At 40.1% G+C, this 22,114-nt stretch overlaps 1 protein-coding gene and 1 long non-coding RNA gene across 4 annotated transcripts in view; one reads left to right on the top strand and one right to left on the bottom strand.

The window, feature by feature from the left end:
• The window catches only part of ELP4 (elongator acetyltransferase complex subunit 4), a 228,405-nt gene that overhangs the window by 28,450 nt on the left and 177,841 nt on the right, over positions 1–22,114 (bottom strand). The gene's annotated exons all lie outside the window — the stretch shown is intronic.
• LOC131408970 (uncharacterized) lies at positions 261–19,119 on the top strand. 2 transcript variants are annotated; one of them, XR_009220841.1, is made up of 4 exons: positions 261–398; positions 10,227–10,289; positions 11,436–11,550; positions 17,691–19,119. It is a non-coding gene; the product is annotated as an uncharacterized LOC131408970 (long non-coding RNA). The 2 variants fall into 2 exon arrangements; XR_009220842.1 differs by lacking the exon at positions 17,691–19,119 and adding an exon at positions 15,421–15,449.

Raw genomic sequence — 22,114 nt, 5'->3', positions numbered from 1 at the left:
AGATGGGTGGAAAGGTGATTAATTCAGTTTTTGACATGTTTGCTTTCACGTTTCTTTGGGGTCATCAAGTAGATATAGCCAAGAGGTTGTGGGGCTGTGCTGGAGACCGGGCTTCGGGTCTGTGGCTCACTGATTCATTTCATTTTATTCATTCAAAAAATATTTATTGAGTGTCTATTCAACGTCAAACTCTGGGTATGCAGTCTCCCTCCTCCTCCTCCCAGTTCAGCCTTTCCGACAGGTTACGCCATTTTTCCCTGTATGGTATTAACAGCAGCTACGTGTCCTGTGCTTCTCTTCCCCAGCACTAGACTTGTGGTTCCTCCTCCTTCGCCTGTATTTTCCAAAATGCAGACCTGGGAGAAGACACACGATTGATGGGGGTTGGAAAGAAGATGGTATGTAGTGTTTCAAATTAATTTTTGAGTTGTAAGAGTGCTAGACATAAAGTAGGAACTTAATTAATGCTTGAAATAAATTAATTCCTTAAAAGAGCTTTGGGCTTGTTCTTGGCTACAGCTAGAGCCAGCTTTACAAACAGGCGCCACAGCCAGTTTCCACTGGTGGACTTGTTAGGAAGTCATCGTTTCAAATGCACACATTATGCTGAGTTGAGGAGTGTTTAGGTTACGACCTTAAGACTTAACTTTCTTGTACAGAAAATAAAAGGTTAGCACTGGTGACTTCCTGGATTCTTTCGGCCTTTAAAATCTTACACACTTTATATATAGATACTGACAAGAAGAGGAGATTAAACACTGGAGGATGAAGAATTTTGTTCCGTGGCAGTCTTTAGAAAAGGTATATTCTTCCTGCATATTTCAGTTAGTGCATGTCTGCCTCAAGGCTAGAGAAAGGAAGGTGAGCCATGAATACAGGGAACTAAAGGCGGACAGGGAACCGAGCACTCAGGGAGATCACGGGAATCAGGGCCAGGCCTGGTTTCACCACAGCAGACATTAAATGAGCCCTGTGAGGAACACGTATCAGGAGGGAGAACTCACAAAGTACACATTTCTCACTCTTTGAGGGCTTGAGGTATTGGGCAGAAAGCAGAAAATGCAAAAACAAAAACAAAACCCCAACACTCCTTATGGAAGAAAGCCTCTGTGGGAGAGAACTGAGCAACAGGACAAGGGCACGGGGTCTCGTCGTGGGGTCAGGCTGGGCCCTCAGGCAGGACAATCAAGGACTCTGAGAAATCAGTGACTGCACCCAGGCAGCCTGAAGGGGACCCCTGTGACAGGGAAGTGATGTTTTGAGTGAGAACGAGTTGGCCATGTCCTCAGAAGAAGGCAGTTGCTTTCCTGGAGGTTTCCAGAAGTTTCTCCGGAGTCCAGACAAGGCCTGACTGTAACCCCTGAGAGCCTCTGCTCTCCACATTGAAGCTGAGTTCCAGCGCCAACCCGTCCCCGCTTCCTGAGAGTGCTGTTGTGCCAGCAGCAAAGTGGGAAGAAGAGTAACTACCACCCAAACACTCGGCCTCCAGGAGGTGCTTCCACCAACACTGCCAAGTCACGAGGCTCACGGGAGCCGAGGGGAAGAAAGCAGCTGCCGGGGCCCTGGCCATGGTCAATAAGAGCATCTATTTCGCCTTGTTTTCCAGTTACAGGAATTACTATGCGGTTACATTTCTGTATGTATTTTTCTGAGTATTTCTCCTTCCTTCTTCTCTCACCCATAATTGCTTTCCTCTTTTTACCTACACTCCACAGAGACCTAGTGTAAATGCATGTACGAGCCTCCACATTCTCATGATAGACTATAAACAGAGATTATGTAAAGATCATGTGTTAGAATCAGAAAGCACGGACAGAGGAAGTAATCTGGAGTAGTCGCTGTGTGGGTGTGTATAAAGGATTTAGGCCCGAGGTGCAGGGGGAAATCTCTCTCAGCAGAGCCACAGGTAACAGCCGCATTGTTAGCATATTTGCTGCACTTCATAACTAATCCATGTCCAACCTTGTTGATTGTTTTACGGGAAGGGACTTTGTGTCTCTTTCTTTTCTTGCTTCACCTTTCCTACAGCTTGAAGACTTGCATGACCTCACATGTAAAATAACTGCATTCCTGACCCTTTTCTCTGCCTGTGCCAATAAGCCCCGTACACTTCTACCGCACTAATATTCACCAAGTGTTGCTTTTACATATTGCCAAGAACCCACCCCGGCTCTCCACACCCTCTGCGGTTTTCAGGGCTTTCCACAAAGCGTCGCCATCTCAGTTTCTTTCCCAGCACAACCCTCTTCAGTCAGGCAGTCTCTAGATCGTTTCCCAGCATGCCACTGGCATCAAACCTCCCTGCTCTCACTTAGGCTCTTCTCCATCACGAAGATCTTCTTCTTTTAGTGTTTTCCTAATTCTTCCCCATTTCAAGGTTTGGCCAAGTCCCAGCACCTTCTTTATTCTAGACCTAATTGACTATCTTTGCTGAGCTATCTCTGCACAATTTAACACTTCTTTATATATGACTGTTTCTTATCCGCCAGTCTTTTCTGCCCTACTGTATCTGTCAGTTCACCGAGGGTAACAGAGAGAGTCTGATGAGTGGGGAAAGAAGCAACACCAGTCACGTTCATAAGTCAGTGTTCACTAAAGTTAAGTGTCAACCAGAAATCCATGCTATAAGATCTGGGTTTACTCTGCTGTAGAGGTATTTATTTAGATGTACAAGAGGAAGAGATAATAATATTAACTAATACCTTGAGGGAACAGAACTAAGGAATCTGCTCACTTAAGAAAAAGAAAATAATTGGAGGATGTTCTAAAATTATCTTCAGCTGCTTATCTCTAAAAGGAATTGTAATCTACAATTGTAAAATCTCTGTTTTGCATATTATAAGGAAAGCTCTTTTTTGGATATAGTCCAAATATAATTTTAAGTAATAACTTTTATGCTTTAATTCACTTCATCTTGTAGAAAAGTTGTTTGGCACTAAATATACAGAAGGCTTTCATGACTTACTCATCTTCCAACTTTACCTTCCACTACCTGGCTCCTAGGTTGCGTGCAAAAATCATTAATCATTGTTAAATAAGTAAATCTCTGCTACCACTCACTCTGGAGCATACTACAAAGAGCTGCCTATGAGAGAAGCAGCCAGATTTAGAGCATGTTTTGTGACTTTTTATTTGGGGTTTATATTTAAAACTACTGCTGCTTTTCTCTATCCACGGTGACTTACTACCGATGGTGTGTCTCTCCAGGATGGCAGTCCCACTACCTTCCCAATGCACCTCAGTTTCGGCTGTCTGGAAGATGACTGTCTATCTCTTTGGAGTGACCTCAGGTTACTCAAAGTGAATTTTATGTAGGCCATGAAACTAATATATTACAACATCTCCAATATATCCTACGTATTTGTAAAATTCCATCTAGTCCTTTTCCCTTGATTTGGTAACAGAGAGAAATGTACCTTATTTCTATAACTTCAACCTCTTCCCTCTATCTGGCTTCTCTCTCTATATACATCCCATTCTATATATACATATACATATATACACACATATATATACACACATATATAGACATACACATACATATATATACATACATACACACACTCAATAAATGTTGGTCCAGTTAAAAATGAATAGTATATATATTTAGAAGTCTGAAAATGAAAGAAAATCTGTAACATGTTTCCCCAACTCACTAAAAGTTCAAGTTTATTAAAAGAAGTTAAGAGGTCCACTGTCTACAATCATCAGCCTCACTTTATTTTCCTCTCTCACATTTGTTGGCAGCATAGAAGCTGCTGAAGAAGCCTTGTGACCTCAGGCAACGTTCTTACATTTTATTCAACTCCAGCATGACTAACGTTTCAGCATTGTTCATATCGGCTTATGCGAGAGTCATGGACAACAGGCCTCTATTACTAAGGCACCATAAGGCATAACTGTATCTAAACGATTCAGGATAAAACACACACCAAACTGTTTTGCTGAGATCGACTTATGTAGCTGAACAGTTATTGTGTACTATTAAACAGTTGGCACGTTTCACCTCTTTGGCATATAAAAGCCAATTTGGGTTTAGACTTATGTTGTTTAAATGATGCCAATGTGTACTTCTCACCTTCTTAAATATATCAAAATTCCTCAGGATGCCAAACAAAATCTGTCCTCTGAGAGTAAAATGTGCCAGTAGTTTAATGGTACATGGAAGCATTACTGGAAAAACTTGAGAGGAGGAAAAAAACCTTTTCCCCAATAACTGAGTAAGGTCTCATAAGTGAAAAATGAATTATAGCTCTGGAAATTATTTGGTGAACTTTAGGCCAGACAGCCAAATCAGATAATTCAGTACACATTTTAGAATGATGTCTACATAACTCCTCCAACTTTACAGCCTCTAGGTATAAAACTGGCTTTCTTAAAGCTTCTCTCGGCGATTGTGTTTGCTGTTTTAAAGCTGGAGAGCAAAGCATGTTTAGGAATTTGGAAAGAAAACTTTTCTTCATTTTCATTTTCAGAATTCGGGTGGTAGCAGAATGATGAAAGAAATGGGGAGTCTGTGAGTAAATATTCAGATAAATACGTGCTGTACATTCAAAATAATGGAAATGTTGATACTAATCATGCAGATGATGGATCTGCTTGGGCTCTGGCGAGTATGTGCTTGTTTGCACACAGGGAGGAGGGAGTTCAGCAATAAGTATAACCTAAGGGATTTGTAGATAAACATGTGGTATGGGAATATCACTTTCTATTGGTATTTTTAACTTGTTCTTTAAAAACTCATGCAGGTTGCAGTTTTAAAATAATGTTAATATAGCATGAATGTCAAGCGATTCTGTAAAATTAATTCTTACTACAATAAAAAATTATTAAGTATAAATACTCCTAGACTTATTTAAAACAAAGTAGTTTGTCACTATTAATAACCTTGGACACCAAAAAGAAAGACTGGAGAAAGTACTGTGAACATATTGTACATGTCAAGAAAACAGTTTCTACATGTCTACTGTGAGAAAATCACATTTGAAATAGCTCTAAGAACAAATCACAAAAAAAAAAGTTAGCAAGTGCTAAAATACAGTGAGGAAAATTTCCTCTGATATCTATAATAAATATCAATTTCACACTTTTGAAAATAAACACATGAGCAGCCTTAGTGAAAGCTGCATTTCAGTGTAGTACAGTCACGTATATTTTCCAGAAATCATCAGCCTTGGAGAATTTTAACTGTCGCTATACATTTATTAGTCTTGCCTTATTCATGCAAACCTGTCTCACCCTAACACTCCCCATTTGTCGTGAGAATGTTGGTGTACAAGATCAACATAACGAGAATTTTTTTTTTATTGTGGTAAGAAACACATAACATGAGATCTACCTCCTTAATGAATCTTTAAGCGTACAGTACAATATTGTTAACCATAATCACAGTGTTGTACAGCAGACTTCTAGAACTTTCTCATCTCGCATGACTGAAACTTTACGCCCATTGAATAGCAGCTCCCCAATTCCTCCCTGTAGCTCCAACACCACCACTCTACTTCCTGCTGCAATGAGTGTGTCCACTTGAGTTACCTTATATAAGTGGGATCATGCAGTACCTGTCCTTCTGTTCCTGGCTTATTTCATTTAGCATAATGTCTTCCAGGTTCATCCACGTTGTAGCATATGACAGGATTTCCTTATTTTTTATGGCTGAATAATATTCCATTGTATGTATACATCACATTTTCTTTATCCATTCATCCATCCACGAACATTTAGGTTGTTTCCACCCCTTGGCTATTGTGAAGATGGCTGCAATGAATGTGGGAGTGCAAATATCTCTTCAAGATCCTGATTTCAATTCTGGATTTTGGATAAATATCTAGAAGTGGGATTGCTGGATCATATGGTAGTTCTTTTCTTAATTTTTTGAGGAACTCTACACTATTTTCCATAGAGGCTGCATGATTTTACATTCCCACCAACAGTGCACAACGGTTCCAATTTCTCCACATCCTCGCTTACTTTTTAGTAAAATTCACCAGTGAAGCCATCTGATTCCTGGGCTTTTCTTTGTTAGGAGGTTTTTGAAAATCACACTTGCTATTTTCTGTTTTTTTGATAATGGCCATCCTAACAGGTATACGGTGATATCTCATTGTGGTTTTGATTTGCATTTCTCTGATGATTAGTGATGTTGAGCATCTTTTCATATATCTATTGGCCATTCGTATATCTTCTTTAGAAAAATGTCTATTAAGTTTGCTGCCCGTTTTTAATTGGGTTATTTCTTTTTTTTTTTTTTTTTTTTGCTATTGAGTTGTAGGAGTTCCTGACATATTTTGGATATTAACCCCTTATCAGACACATGATTTGCAAATATTTTCTCCCATTCAGTAGGTTGCCTTTTCACCCTGTAACAGTGATGAAGCTTTTTAGTTTGATGTAGTACCACTTGCTATTTTTGCTTTTGTTGTCTGAGCTTTTGGTGTCATATGCAAGAAATCGCTGCCCAGATCAACGCTATGGAGGTGAGACAGAAACCAGTCTTGGGCAGCCCCTGAAAAACCAGAACACTGGATACACGCTCCACACTTCTCTTTCCCCAGAGGAAGGGGCCGCCGAGCTGTACAGGCCCGTCTGGTGTCCTGGAGCAGCGGCAAGCCACCCGGCTCCTTTTTGTTTTCTGTGGCCCCCAGGCATCTAGAGTATGCTGGGTCCTGTTAGCGCTCTGAGGCAGGCAAGACAGAAGCCAGTTCCTCAGTACTGCTCCCACCCCAAAGTCCCTAAGTCAGAACACAGGATGTAGGGCCAGTCTTCTCTTTCTCTCCCCAGGGATAAACTGGGAGGTGGGAATGTTTTCCGGATGCCTGGCACTGTGCCATAGGAAGGACTATGCCTGTGCTGCCATCTTGCTGAGGTCACTATCGGACTTTTCTTAAATTGGCCTTTATTTTTTTATTGATGTTTTAATAGTTTATAACATTGTGAAATTTTTGGTTGTCCATTTTTGTTTGTCCATCACCATATACATGTCTTCCTTCACCCCTTGTGCCCACCCCCTACCCCCACTGCTTCTCGTAACCACAATATAGTTCTCTCTGTCCACGTGTTGGTTTATATTCCACATATGAGTGAGATCATATGGTGCTTCTCTTTCTCTTTCTGGCTTATTGCACTTAACATAACACCCTCCAGGTCCATCCATGTTGTTGCAAATGGGACGATTTTGTCTTTTTTATGGCTGAGTAGTATTCCATTGTATATATATATATATATACGACATCTTCTTGATCCAATCATCAGTCGAGGGACACTGGGTTGTTTCCACTTCTTGGCTATAGTGAATAATGCTGCAATGAAGATAGGGGTGCATAAGCCTCTTTGGATTGTTGATTTCAGGTTCATTTGGATAGATTCCCAGTAGTGGGATAGCTGGATCATAGGGTATTTCTATTTTTAATTTTTTGAGGAATCTCCACACCATTTTCCATAGAGGCTGCACCAGTTCGCATTCCCACCAGCTGTGTATGAGGGTTCCTGTTTCTCCACATCCTCTCCAACATTTGTTACTTTTTGTCTTGGTGATTATAGCCATTCTAACGGGCGTGAAGCGATATCTTAGTGTTGTTTTGATTTGCATTTCCCTGATGATTAGTGATGTTGAACATCTTTTCATGTGCCTATTGGCCATCTGTATATCTTCTTTGGAGAAGTGTCTGTTCATTTCCTCTGCCCATTTTTTGACCGGGTTGTTTGTTTTTTTGTTGTTCAGTTGTGTGAGTTCTTTATATATTATGGAGATTAACCCCTTGTCAGATATATGTTTTGCAAATATTTTCTCCCAGCTGGTGGGTTGTCTGTTCATTTTGATTCTGGTTTCATTTGTCTTGTAGAAGCTCTTTAATCTGATAAAGTCCCACTTGCTTAATTTGTCTTTAGTTTCCCTGGTCTGGGTAGGCATGGCATCCGAAAAGATTCCTTTATAACCAATGTCAAATAGTGTGTTGCCTATATTTTCTTCTATGAGTTTTATAGTTTCAGGTCTCACCTTCAGGTCTTTGATCCATTTTGAGTTAGTTTTTGTGAACGGCCATAGCAGATGGTCCACTTTCATTCTTTTGCATGTGGCTGTCCAGTTTTCCCAACACCATTTATTGAAGAGACTTTCCTTTCTCCATTGCATGTTCTTAGCTCCATTGTCGAAAATTAGCTGTCCATATATGTGTGGTTTTATTTCTGGGCTTTCAATTCTGTTCCATTGATCTGTGTGTCTGTTTTTGTACCAGTACCATGCTGTTTTGATTACTATTGCTTTGTAGTATGTTTTGAAGTCAGGGACTGTGATGCCTCCAGCTTTGTTCTTTTTTCTTAGGATTGCTTTAGCTATTCGGGGTCTTTTGTTGCCCCATATGAATTTTAGTATTCTTTTTTCTATTTCCGTGAAGAGTGTCATTGGGATTCTGATTGGGATTGCATTGAATCTGCAGATTGCTTTAGGTAATATAGACATTTTAACTATGTTTATTCTTCCAATCCATGTGCATGAGATGTCTTTCCATTTTTTTATGTCATCATCGACTTCTTTCAATAATGTCCTGTAGTTTTCATTATATAGGTCTTTGACCTCCTTGGTAAGATTTATTCCTAGATATTTTATTCTTTTTGATGCAATTGTAAATGGTATTATCTTTTTGAGCTCTCTTTCTGTTAGTTCGTTATTAGCATACAGAAATGCAACCGATTTTTGTAGACTGATTTTGTACCCTGTGACTTTGCTGTAGTTGTTGATTATTTCTAATAGTTTTCCAATGGATTCTTTAGGGTTTTTTATATATAAAATCATGTGGTCTGCAAATAGTGAGAGTTTCACTTCTTCGTTGCCTATTTGGATTCCTTTTATTCCTTTTTCTTGCCTAATTGCTCTGGCCAAAACCTCCAGTACCATGTTGAATAAGAGTGGTGAGAGTGAGCAGCCTTGTCTCATTCCTGTTCTCAGAGGAAGGGCTTTCAGCCTTTCCCCATTGAGTATGATCTTGGCTGTGGGTCTGTCATAAATAGCCTTTATTATGTTGAGGTACTTTCCTTCTATACCCATTTTGTTAAGAGTTTAAATTGGCCTTTTTTTTTTTAAATTTTTTATTTATTTATTTTTTTCCCCCAAAGCCCCAGTAGATAGTTGTATGTCATAGCTGCACATCCTTCTTAGTTGCTGTATGTGGGGCACGGCCTCAGCATGGCCGGAGGAGCAGTGCGTCGGTGCGGGCCCGGGATCCGAACCCGGGCCGCCAGTAGCAGAGCACACACACTTAACCGCTAAGCCACAGGGCCGGCCCTAAATTGGCCTTTTTAATAAGATAATCTCACCAATTAACGGCCACTAAACAATCTGAAGATGGACAAGTCTCAGCCTAACGAGCAGTGCTGCAGTCAATGTGGCTGAATTAGACTAGCCCAGGCAGAAGAGCACAGAGGAGCCCCACTCAGGCTGTGTCACACACTCACATGCATAGCCAACTTGATCATTTTGATTAAGCTGACTGGTTGTCTCATAGAACTAACTGGGCGTATAAGGATGGTCGTCAGTTTTTCAACAGTGTTAGTAAATGGGTCAATTCCTCGTATAGCTGAAGCAGTTATGCTTATTTTCTACATGCCTCAGCTTTCCCACTAATATGAATTACCATGATAACCAACAAAAGGGGAGGAGAAAGGTGTAACAAGAAAAATATTTTGAGATCTGAAGTCTAATTTCCAGTATGCAGTATTGATGTCTATTATTATTTTTATTAGACATTTTTTCCTGGGTGACATTTTACATTTCACTCCTAAAATGATTATCCATTATTTCACTTTATTTTCGAAACACTTTTGGGAGGTAAAGCTTGAGGAAATTGACCCATATATATTTTTATTGCTAACTTAGTACATAGATACTAATTGCGGAAACAATCTGTTGAGAGACGATGGAGCTTCTGACTGTTAACACGGTGAGCACAGCCATTACAAGTGACAGCAGACTTACATCTTATAGAACATTTGAAATATGCTGCATCTATAACTTTCTTAGATCTTATAAATGAAAATGCACAATCTAAATGAGCTGTGATTATAACATTCTGTTTTACTGGTTAAAAAAAATTCTTTTGGATTTGATTTTCCTTTGAATTTTGGTAGAGAATAAGAGCCAAGAATAACTTGAGATTTTCTCCTCTAAATGGTAAGACTATTCTGTGCTTTAATACCAATGAATTACTCTATAACTTCTTTTTATTTGTTAGGAAACAATTCAAAGAGAAAACTCAACCCACTTTCCTGGGATTCATGGTACTATTTACCATGAGGTAAGGAAATCATATTGTACTCTTTCAATCTAACTTTAATTTTGGTTTCCAAACAATCTATATCTCCCTCCCAAAGGTTAAAAGCATTGAAAGTACACATGAATGCTAAGGAAAATCTTAAAATTTCCTGAAATGCATTAGCCACCCTATTTATATAACAAATATCTTGTTTGTTTATGATGGTCTACATCATTAATCTAGATAAATAAACGCAGAAGTGAAGGGAGCTAGGTTTGCTGTTTTATCCATTGCCCAGCAACGGACAGTCACAACTGCCGTGCAGCAGGGCGCGGTGTGGAGACCGAGCAGTCCCCGCATATGCCACTGCCACCCAGCACTGGCTCAGGCAGGAGGGCCAAGGAACGCATGCTGACTCCCGCTCAACAGGCCCAGTTCGGGTATTTACTTTTTAAAAATTTACTTCCCTAAAATGTTAACGTTTGTCAACCAGGTGATGGATACACAGAAGCTTTTGAATAGTATCTGTATGTTTGAAATACTTAATTTTTTTGACAAAGTGTAAATGCCCACTAAGTTAATTACATGCCTTCATTCTTTCAAACCAATTTTATGAATTTCAAAAAAATTCTAACAGTAATACATGCTTATAATAAATTAATATATTATAAAAGACAATATAATATAAATATAAAATAGAGAGAGAGCAGAAACTAGAAGTGCCCCTCCCTACCCCTAATTCTCTAGCTCCATTCTCTGAGGTAACCATCCTTCCTTTTAACAGATTACATATTCTTCTTTATTATTAAAAATACTTTTCAGAATGAACAGATATGTAAAGTAACTATAAATCGGATCACAACAAAATAGATTTGAAATAGATTTTATAAATGACACATCAAAAACATGTACTATGAGAAAAATGATAAAACAAAAAATTTCCTTTTTATTAACCTAGTATTTGAACATTATTAAAGCTATAAAGCAAATGGCTTTTAAAACCTATTGCACCATTTTTCTATTGTTGTTAAGTAAAGCTTATTTCTTTTATAAGCTTTTAAAAAATAATATAGCACAGTTCGTGCTTGATTTAAAGTAATACATACCATTATTTTTGAGATAGATGAGCCTCTTTAAGTGAAAAAATATACTGGAGATATATGAATAAGATGCTGCTTATTCCCTCAGTCAACAGATCTGCTATTCAACAGATGCGAACTTGGAGTAATTACTCCGCACGCTCGGTGCTGTAAAGCCATCCAAGACGTGTGCTCTGCTGTCATCAACTAGCCCAATAACGGCGGTAAGTCACTGCCTGAGTCCCACTTTCTTTATTATGCAATTGGGCATAATTCCTGCTCTGAGAGAGTTTACTAGTCTTTGATATTTTTTAGTGCATACAGTGAAAAGCGAAAGGCAAGACGGACACACTTACTACATTCATTGGCATTAATAACTGTATGCAAGGGAGGGACCTCTGTCCACGAACAAGTGTGAACACAGCAGCTTTTGTGGCTAGGCTGCCTTAGAAGTGTGGAATAATTTACAAACAAAGGAAAAGTCCTTTTGACATTCGACAGAAGTGGTTAATTTACCTTCTATTCTTTAAGGTGGAGTGCTTTATTAGAAAGAACATGAGACCTGATTCTCCCAAGCCCTGGCTCGATCATCAACTAACTACCTGGAGCCAATAAATTACCATCTTTAAGTCTCAAATTTCTTTGTGTATAAAGTGTAATTAATATCTGCCTTACTTTCATAATCCAACAGATTTTTAGTTAGCAGATATTATGTGTAACAACACAGTGAATGAGATAGCTTTCCTCCTGTTATTCGCCTGAACAAAACCCTTGCTTTATATGGGCTCACTGGAAAGGAAAAAAGCACTCTACAAATAAAGCTCTTTTTCTTCTGAGCCCAAAGTTGAGGACACAGATATTGATGTATATGTTTCTTAAGGCCACAAAAGTCAATCCTAGAAATTATTATAAAATCATAAAATTGGAGCTGCTTGTTCTTGGTCTTGTGCTCATATTCATTTGGAATATGAGACAAGGTCACGTCTCAAAAGACAGAGTTCAAGCTTAGAGCGTCCAAGAAGAACTATTTTCTACTCAGAGCAGAGTTCATCATAAATTACCCTTTTGTTATTTAATGTTTGCTAAGAAAAATACATTATTAATGTACAAATCAGCACATCAATCTACTCATAACATACAACATGGTGCAGTGGTTCCCAAAGTATGTTTTTTGGAACACTGATTCTGTATGATGAGAGCTACAAAGATGAAGTTGTTTTCTTTTCTTTGGGATTGCAACGTTACTTTAACTATGAATTTCTAAGCGGGGACTGTACCATGCCGAGTTTCCTCAGCTTATAGGACCAGAGAATCCTTTGTTGACTTGGCGCGTCTGACAGGATAGTGTCATGAAGCATGCATCGGGGACAGGCTGGCACGTCCTGTCCTCTGAGATGAGTCATCAGAAATCACAAACGACCTCAATATTGCTTACGTCCTCCTTTTCCTGTGCTCCCCACACCTGACCTCCGCCACCCCTCTATTTTTTCTTTTTAAAACTGTTACAACACTACCACTCTAGTCTCCTCTCTTCCACCCCATTTGGCATGTCACCTAACAGTCAACTTCTCCAAATTTGCCATTTTCAACAGGTCACAATCTTTGCTGAAAAGCCTTTCCACTGTACCCGGATTTAGATTCCATAATCCTGTCCTCAATAACCCCCGATTGATGTTCCCAGCCTGCTTTTCGATCTTATATCCTGCTTTTCCGCCACCAAAAAGTTTACTCACTTTCCCAAAATCTGCTCTCCAATTTTCCATATCCCGACCTTCGTTCATGTGCTCCTTCTGGCTGAAATATCTTTCTTCAATCCTATCCATTTTAATCAAAGTGTAATTGATATACTATCTTCCTTCATTAAGCCTTCTCTTAGAATCTCAGCCTTTTTTGAAAGGGCAAAGGAATGAACACTTACTTAATTTTTACTGTGTGCCAAAGACTTCTCAAGAACTTTGCTCTGCATCGAAAGTTATTCCTTCTACCAGCATATAAATATAAGAGCATAACAAGTGGCACTTTTATTGTCACTTGACAGCATGGACCGCTCTTGACAAGAATAGGCACAAGTAAAGCCTAAAGAGAGTTCTCAGTAATTGGGCCCAGACAATTCTCAAGCCTAAAAGGTGGCAGAATATACCACAGCGATCAGCCCAACCTCCACGTAGAAAGTTTGGGGAAAGGAGGTCAAGAGTTGTGGGGGGGGGCACTGGTCTTTGTGGGAAGTACAGTGCTTGTGGTGAGAGGAAAGTCTATTCAACGAGGCTATTTCAGAGGTGCTGGTGGGGCTCCAAAAGGCTACCTCAAAGACTGGTTGCACCTACAAGATGGAAAGATGGGCATTTCATTCCCCACTGGACATCTGTTTAGGCAGAGAATGTGCTAATATGCCCCTGTGCCTATCTGAGCAAAGCAGAGAGAACCAGAGAGAACTGGCAGAGCAGAGAAGGGGCAGTGCTGGAGCAGCCTGCATCTCCATGGTTGGCCTTGGAGGATGCAGGAAGCTCCTGGGGACAAGTAGGATTTGCACTTGGGTCAGCAGGTGGGTGCTCTGCTCCAGATGATGGCCTGCCTGGCAAGAGGAATCCATCAGCAGAAGGCTGGTGAGGCATACCACTGTGGGCAGGAGAGGAGGAGACTCTGATATCAGAAAACAGTATGGGGTAGACACCCTACAAGGCCCTCTGAAAATCTCATATCTAGCCCCTGAGAGGGCCAACATTTGGATGCCTGCCCCAAAAGTAGTCGTAATCAACAGAGGACTCTAAGAGTAGCCAGCCATGTAAAGGCACACGGCCCTGTTACCGCTCCATTCTCCAGGGCCTTGCAAAGAGAAGGGAAGACTAGAAGCTTCAGAATCAGCCTCTGCTCTCCAATCCCTTCAACCTCCAAACGGTGAGGCCTCAGCTCACGGTTGGGTAAAGGACAGATGTGATTTTAGACTGCATTTGGGATTAAAGTTTTAAACAATCCTGATTTTCAATAAACAAGAGACCCCAAAGTTGGTGAATATGACAAAGATATACTTAATGGACAGGAAAAGATTTGACGAAGCCCGTCGAAAGCCACCATGAGATCAAATAAAATTGGTTAGTGTGTATACCTCCTGAATTGAGATTCCTCAATAAAATGGGTAAATAAACAGGTTGGCCTTGGCTCTTATACCCTGGTTTTCTATGGTGACATACTATACTCCAGAGTAACAGGAAGTCAGTGGAGGAAGTAATAGTCATGGGGTCTGGCGTGGTCACTTGCAAATTCCACAAATAAAGTAAATGAGAGTTATTAGGATCTATCTTGTGGGCAATTTGAAGGCAGAGGTGTCAAAAAAAAATCACACTGCATATGATCTTTGAATTCTTCTGTTTTGGAGAGATGGGTTAGACAAACTGACCCAGCAATTCCTCCAAGATAGTTACTCAAGATTTTATAATAGAAATTTCAATCAACATAGTGATTTTATAACAGCAATTATGATTAAGATGAATTGGTGGCAGTCAACATTAGTATTTTCACACAGGAAACATGAATCCTCTTTAATAAGAGAGACAGGAAGAAAATAGAGCCAGCATCGGGGAGATATTGGTTGACACCCCCTTTTCCCTGCTCCATGCTCCTTTTCTACCCAGAGCATCTTTCTCAAGGAGGGGTCTCAGCAGGTAGCAAGAATATAACAGAGGTGCCTGGAAACTGCCTTTCCCCTTCCTCATCCAGGACAAAGAGGGCAGTGGCCCAGCGCTGTTGTTAGCTAACTGCATGACCTTCCACAGGACAACGTGGTGGGGCTGGAGAAGACATCTCCACAAGGTTTTAACCTGTCCCAATTCTAGGAGTATCCACAAACCCCTCTGCTTTCCATTCTCTCTCCAGTCTTCTGACTTTACTTCACAGGGAAGCCTATTTATTGATCGTTGCTTTTGATGCTTTAATTAGATCAAGGCAAAGGCCTATTAACAGAGAGTACTCAAGGTACCCGTAATCCATTAGGATTTTACCTTCTAGAAATTTGTTTTAAGACAAAGCCTCCAACACTGCACAGTGCTTCTAAGCGACTTGATTCTTCAGTGAATGTCTATTACTCACTCCTTTTTCAGCTCCCCAATAAGGATCTTCAGGAGCAGACTGCCTGGGTTTGAATCTGTGATGTGCCCTTCACCACAGAGTGACCTAGGACACCAACTACTTCATCTGTAAAATGAGGATAACAATGCACATACTTCGAAAGTTCTTTTGAGGATTAATGAATCAATACTGTAAAGTGCTTAGAATAGTGCCTGGCATAAGAGATGCTAGCCATTACTCTATGATTTCATGGGTAGACTGGGTTTAGCCCGCAGGCAGCTTCATGGGTGTCACATGCAAGGGCCAGGTGTTTGGAGCGTAATGCTCTGTGATTGCTGTCTTGACATTCTTAATAATTTTATCTTTGGATTTGTATTCTGGAAGCGAGGTCTGATGGGACAATGGCGTATACGTGGAGGGGAGGGAGCTTGGCCACTGTGCAGTCCTCTCCTGGCCCCCCAGGATGGGTTCTGCCATCCCCTGGTGCTTCAGCCCCCACTGGCCTTCCACTCTCTGCCCTCCCTCCACAGTGAATGTTGTTGCTCTGCCCTGTTCAGGGCCTGGATGTGGGTGTGGAAAAGGTCAGGGTTGGCATGCACTCTATGGCATCCCGAGGTGGGTCATGGAGGCAGCTTTCCTGCCCAGGGTTAGGAAGTGCCTCAGAGCATTGGTGGGCACTGGGCAGGGGCAAGCTTCTTGCCCACCTCTGATCCAGGGAGCTGTCACGTTCCAGTGTGGAGGTTGCAATACCCATCCAGCCTGGGTTAGGGCAGTGGGGCTGTGGGAAGGGGAGATGCCTGGCTTCACTTCCCTCCCTCTGGCCAAGGTACAGCGTATCAGTCTGGTGGCTGGCAGGAGGGGAAAGCTGACATTTGATGGGCTGCTTGTGCCATGAGTCATGGGGTGAGACACCCGGGGCCTGTGAGAGGCTGTGCTCTGAGAGCATCCATGTGCCTGAAGGAGCATGACCTAAATGAGCAAATAAAAACACCAGTACAGGTTGAGGGAGACACCATGGGAGAAAGGAAAAAGCTTCTTATTTTAGTACCTTTACCTTCTTCTGGTTTTTTGAACAAGGAGCCTCATATTTTTCATTTTCACTGGGTCCTACAAATTATTGGGCCCTGCAAGGCTTACTTCCTTCCACGGAAGGCTTTTGAAATAGGCACTTTTACTAGGCATTAATACTGAGAAGTCACAGATGACAGGTTATTAAACTATCTGAATTCAGGCAATGGTAATCGTAAACTTCATGGATGCATTTTTAAATGAATGACTTTCATTTTTTTAATTTAAAAAACTCAGAGTAGCTCAGTATTTCTGAGATCACCATTCCCTTCAATCCGTGCAGTAGAAATCAAGAACCACGTCCATCCTGAATTCTCAAGTCTTAATCATTAGCTCTTTAGACAAAAGAATAAACATTAAAAACCAACAACAAAAACAAATTATATGTTAAAAGTTTCCTGTGGGAGGTCTTCTACTTCCAATGGCCAACCTGGTTAGTATGCTCTTTATCTGAGGAAGATTTCAGTTATTTAAATATCTGAAACACTATGTATGTTTATATCATGATAAAGATATACATTACACTTAAATTACAATTTTTCACCCAAAATTTGAATAAATAACATTTCTAGAACAACACACTTTGGAAGCTGCTGGCAATGGGGCTGCATCCCAGGCTAAGACGGGCAATGGTGGAAGTGAGGAAGGCTATGAGGCCACTCAGGAAGCAAGTGGTAAAGGTGAACTAAGCAGCAGAACAGTGAATGAGTCATTGCCGGTTATTTAATATAAAGGCTGAAAGATCAAGCCCAAGAAAAGCATAGTGAAATAAAATCAACAGTACTATGGATCCTATAAATTGTGAACGTGTTTTTAGTTTGGTCAACATGTTGGTGTTTTCATTTCAGTATTATTCTCAGTCGAACCATTTCATCTGAGAAATGATTTGCTCATTTATATTTTCTGATTGATTAATGTCCCCAGGGTGCTGCCAAATTAGAATTTGCTACCCAAAATATTCCCCACAACAAGACTTGCCACTGGTTCAGAAGTGTGCTGAATGAAAGAAAGCAAATCCAGATTCCAGCTGAGCTGTTGGGAAGCATCTTCATGGGTTGAATGGAAAATCAGGAGTTGAATGCGGGGTTTTAGAAAACAGATTTTTAAAAAAACACAGTTAAAAAGTCTAACAAACCAAAAGCAGTGTTATGGTACAGTACTAATTATATTTGTGCCTACAATCTATGTTATAGACCATAATCTTAGAGTTTTCTGTTTCTTTTAATGGCAACAGGTTAGCAGCCACAAGGAAATCTTGCACACCAAGATCAAAAGGACCCTATTGGCATCAGGCATCTTGGCACCAAGCTAGATTTACACACGCTGACATGTCAAAGCCTTGAAACAGAAACTTCAGAACTTCCTCATGAATAGTGAAGGCAACTCATTGACTTCATACTAACTCAAAGCACATCTTTCCAGGGACAGCATTCAACCATGCAAACAGCAAAAGTGGGCAAACAAAGCCTGAATATGTACTTGGAAGTGAAAGTCTTAAGCAGAACAAAATAGGAGTCAGCTTCCCAAGCTGCCAAGTTTCTGATAGGAATCCAAGACTGAACACAAAATAGGGGGTAAGGAGTATATTGAATGGCAATTTTGACTGATGGGACAGCTTAAGCATTAAGCAATAGCCCCCATTCCAGAAGCATGATCACAGACTCCCCTGGCCTGGCTTCTCAGGCTGGGCAAGAGAGCCAGGGGGACAGGACTCCTCCATCTGGTCCTTGGCACCAGCCTTCTTTCTGCTCCATCTTGCAGTGCGAATCTGCTCAGGCCCTGGTGTCCTCTCCAACTTCTCTTCCTCGCTGTGCTGCTATGTTTCTTCAGTGCACGCATTCTGCACGGCATCTCACAGCTGTATTAGTCATTGGTGGACACTTCAGAAGGGCACTCCACACAACAGCTGTTCTGCTGAATGACCCCAATTATTAGTACTAGTCTCAGGTACAACTGTTTCAGCGAGTCCAAATTTTACTGCAGGACTTAAAAACTCCTAAAGTTTCACTATTCCTTACCAACTACTCCTTTGCTTAGCAACTGAAAGACACTCTCATTCTTTTATCTGTTTTCTTTGGCCTGACCAGAGCCCAGAGTGCTAGAGCGTATGCCTGCGTCAACGGGTTCCCACTTCAGTACAATTCAAGCAAAACAACTTGAAAAGGTGCCAAACTATTTTGGGATTGGGCAGACAATAGTGACCCTTCATGATTCCATGAATAATGTGTAAATAGGGAACATACTTCTAAGGTCAAAGAAAAGAAAAAAATTAGAAGTAATTGCCTAAAGAGAAAAGAGAGGTGTAAGATTTTAGCAGGGCAAATTGTATTCAAAGTGGAGATCATACTCTGGTCACACAGAAAGTTTAGAGTTTTCATGTTTCTGGTGGCAAAATTGTGTTAATTACAGTTATTTGTCTGGAAGGTTCTGACTCTGCAGTCACAGAACTGTGGTGAAGTATTGTATCTAACTCTTCTGTTTGCCTTTTCTATTACCAAGTGATTATTCAATTATGTGAATAAAAATATGTGATGTAGTAGTGAATATAACTTACTTCACTTCACCAAAACTGGGTCAGAACTTTTAATGAAGAAAATATTCCAAAAAACCCACTTTTCTTTTTTAGATATTCTCGTGGTTGTGTAGTAGTGTCTCCTGATTTTTCCCAATATTTTGTTGCGAAAAATTTCAAACATATAGGAAAGTTGAAAGATTTTTTTTTAGAGAACACATATCACCTAAGCTGTACAATCAGCTTTTTTAAATACTTGCTTTATCACTCTCTAAATTTCTACCATCCACCAATCCATCTTATTTTTGGCGAATTCCACAGCAAGTTGCAGACATCAGTATACTTCCCCTCTATCCACTTGAGCATGCATATCATTAGTTAGAATTCAGTATCTGTTTATGGTTCTTCTTCTTTTTTTTTTTTTTTGGAGGAAGATTGGCCCTGAGCTAACATCTGATGTCAATCTTCCTCTTTTTATTTTTTCTCCCCAAAGCCCCAGTACATAGTTATATATCCTAGTTGTAGGTCCTTCTAGTTCTTCTATGTGGGATGCTGCCTCAGCATGGCTTGATGAGTGTTGCATATGTCTGAGCCTGGATCTGAACCAGTGAACTCTGGGCCACGAAAGTGGAACGTGCCAACTTAACCGTTATGTCACCAGGCCGGCCCCCATGGTTCTTTTTTAAAAAACATTTATTGTGGGCCGGCCCCGTGGCTTAGTGGTTAAGTGCGCGCGCTCCGCTGCTGGTGGCCTGGGTTCGGATCCCGGGCGCGCACCGACGTACCGCTTCTTGGGCCATGCTGAGGCCGCGTCCCACATACAGCAACTAGAAGGATGTGCAGCGATGACATACAACTATCTACTGGGGCTTTGGGGGGAAAAAAATAAATAAATAAAATAAAAAAAAAAACAAAAAACATTTATTGTGATATAATTCACATACTATACAATTCACCCTTATGGTTCTTTGACGGTAATAACTTGTCATTTGTGACTTTTCAGTAATTAAAAATTTTAGGACAAAATATGAAACATTTTTTTCCTCTGTCATTATTACACGTGTCAGATAACATTTGTGGCTTTCAGATCTTCTGCTGATAAACACATAGAGGTACAAGGTTTGGGAATATCAAAATATCAGATTTGGAAAAGAACACACATCCTTCCTCCAACCCTAATAAAATGAGACATTTCATTACTAGAATAATAGGTAATATAACGATAAACCTCAACTTCAAATCTGAGTCATTTAGACAAATAATGTTTCATCTTTCATCATTCCACAAACACTGTGTCAAAGTGGACCATGGGTTCAAATACTTTAAACAACCAGTTTTCGCTTCGTGATTGTTCATAAAAGGCCAGGCAGCTTCTACCTTGTTTTCTAGGACATTCACTTTTGGACCCCTGAGCTGCCATCTAAGCAGTTTGACCACCGTGTAAGAAGATGCCACCATGCTGTAGGAAGCCAAGGCCACATGGAAAGGCCACACACAGGGCCTCTGGAGGACAGCCTCAACTGAGGTCCCAGCCTATGACCAGCATGCGTCACTAGACATGTGAGTGAAGATGCTCCTAGTTGATTCCTACCTTCAGCCACCAAATCTTTCCAGCTGAGGACCTAGACATCATGGAACAGTGCACCCATGGAGCATACCTGCCATGTCTTCTTCAAATTCCTGACTCACAGAAGCTTTAGATGTAATAAAATGATTGTTTTATATTACTAAGTTTTGGGGTGGTTTTTACACAACAATTATAAGCAGAACTGCCCTTTCTATCCCGTATTCTACAAAACAAACCAAAAAGCACCACTGTTTTTAAAAGAAATACATAATTTTTGTTTGACAGATATATCTGCCTATTGAAAGTACATTAAAAAGATCATACACCATGATTTACTCCAGGGATGCAAGGATGGTTCAACATCTGCAAATGAGTCAACATGATACACCACACTAACAAAATGAAGGACAAAAATCTTATGATCGTTTCAATAAATGCAGAAAAAGTACTTGACAAAATTCAACATCGACTCATGATAAAAACTATCAACAAACTGGATATAGAGGAAAGTATTTCAACATAATAAAGGCCACATATGACAAGCCCACAGCTGACATGATACTCAGTGGTGAAAAGCTGAAAGCACTTACTCTAAGATCAGGAACAAGACAAGGATGCCCACTCTCACCACTCCTATTCAACACAGTATTGGAAGTCCTAGCCAAAGCAATTAGGCACGGAAAAGGAATAAAAGGGATCCAAACAAAAAAGGAAGAAGTAAACTGTCACTATTTGCAATAACATGATATCATATAAAGAAAACCCTAAAGACTCCAACAAAAAACTGTTAGAACTAATAAATGAATTCAGTAAAGTTGCAGGATACCAAATCCTGCAAATATACCAAATATACCAAAATCATTTGCATTTCTATACACTAACAATGAACTAACAGAAAGAAAAATTAAGAAAACAACCCAATTTACAATTGCATCAAAAAAATAAATATCTAGGAATAAATTTAACCATGTAGGTGAAAGATCTGTACACTGACCACTATAGGACATTGATGAAAGAAATTGAAAAAGACACAAATAAGCGGAAAGATATTCTGTGCTCATGGATTGGAAGAATTAATATTGTTAAAATGTCCATACTACCCAAAGCAATATACAGATTTAATGCAATCCCTATCAGAATTCCAATGGCATTTGTCACAGACATAAAACAAACAATCCTAAAATTTGTATGGAAACACAAAAGACCCCAAATAGCCAAAACTATCTTGAGAAAGAAGAACAAAGGTGGAGGCATCATGCTCCCTGATTTCAAACTATATTACAAAGCTACAGTAATCAAAACTGTATGGTATTGGCTTAAAAACAGACACATTGATCAATGGAACAGAAGAGAGAGCCCCAAAATAAACCCATTTCTATGTGGTTAATTAAGTTTTGACAAAGGAGCCAAGAACATACAATGTGGAAAGGACAGTCTCTTTAAGAAATGGTGCTGGGAAAACTGGACAGCCACATGCAAAAGAAAGAAACTGGACCACTATCTTTCAGTACACACAAAAATCAACTCAAAATGGATTAAAGACTTGAAAATAAGACCTGAAACCATAAAACTCCTAGAA

This window comes from Diceros bicornis, chromosome 7, assembly GCF_020826845.1.
Source record: "Diceros bicornis minor isolate mBicDic1 chromosome 7, mDicBic1.mat.cur, whole genome shotgun sequence".
NCBI classification, from domain to species: domain Eukaryota; kingdom Metazoa; phylum Chordata; class Mammalia; order Perissodactyla; family Rhinocerotidae; genus Diceros; species Diceros bicornis.
This window is presented reverse-complemented; position numbering and strand designations above follow the sequence as displayed.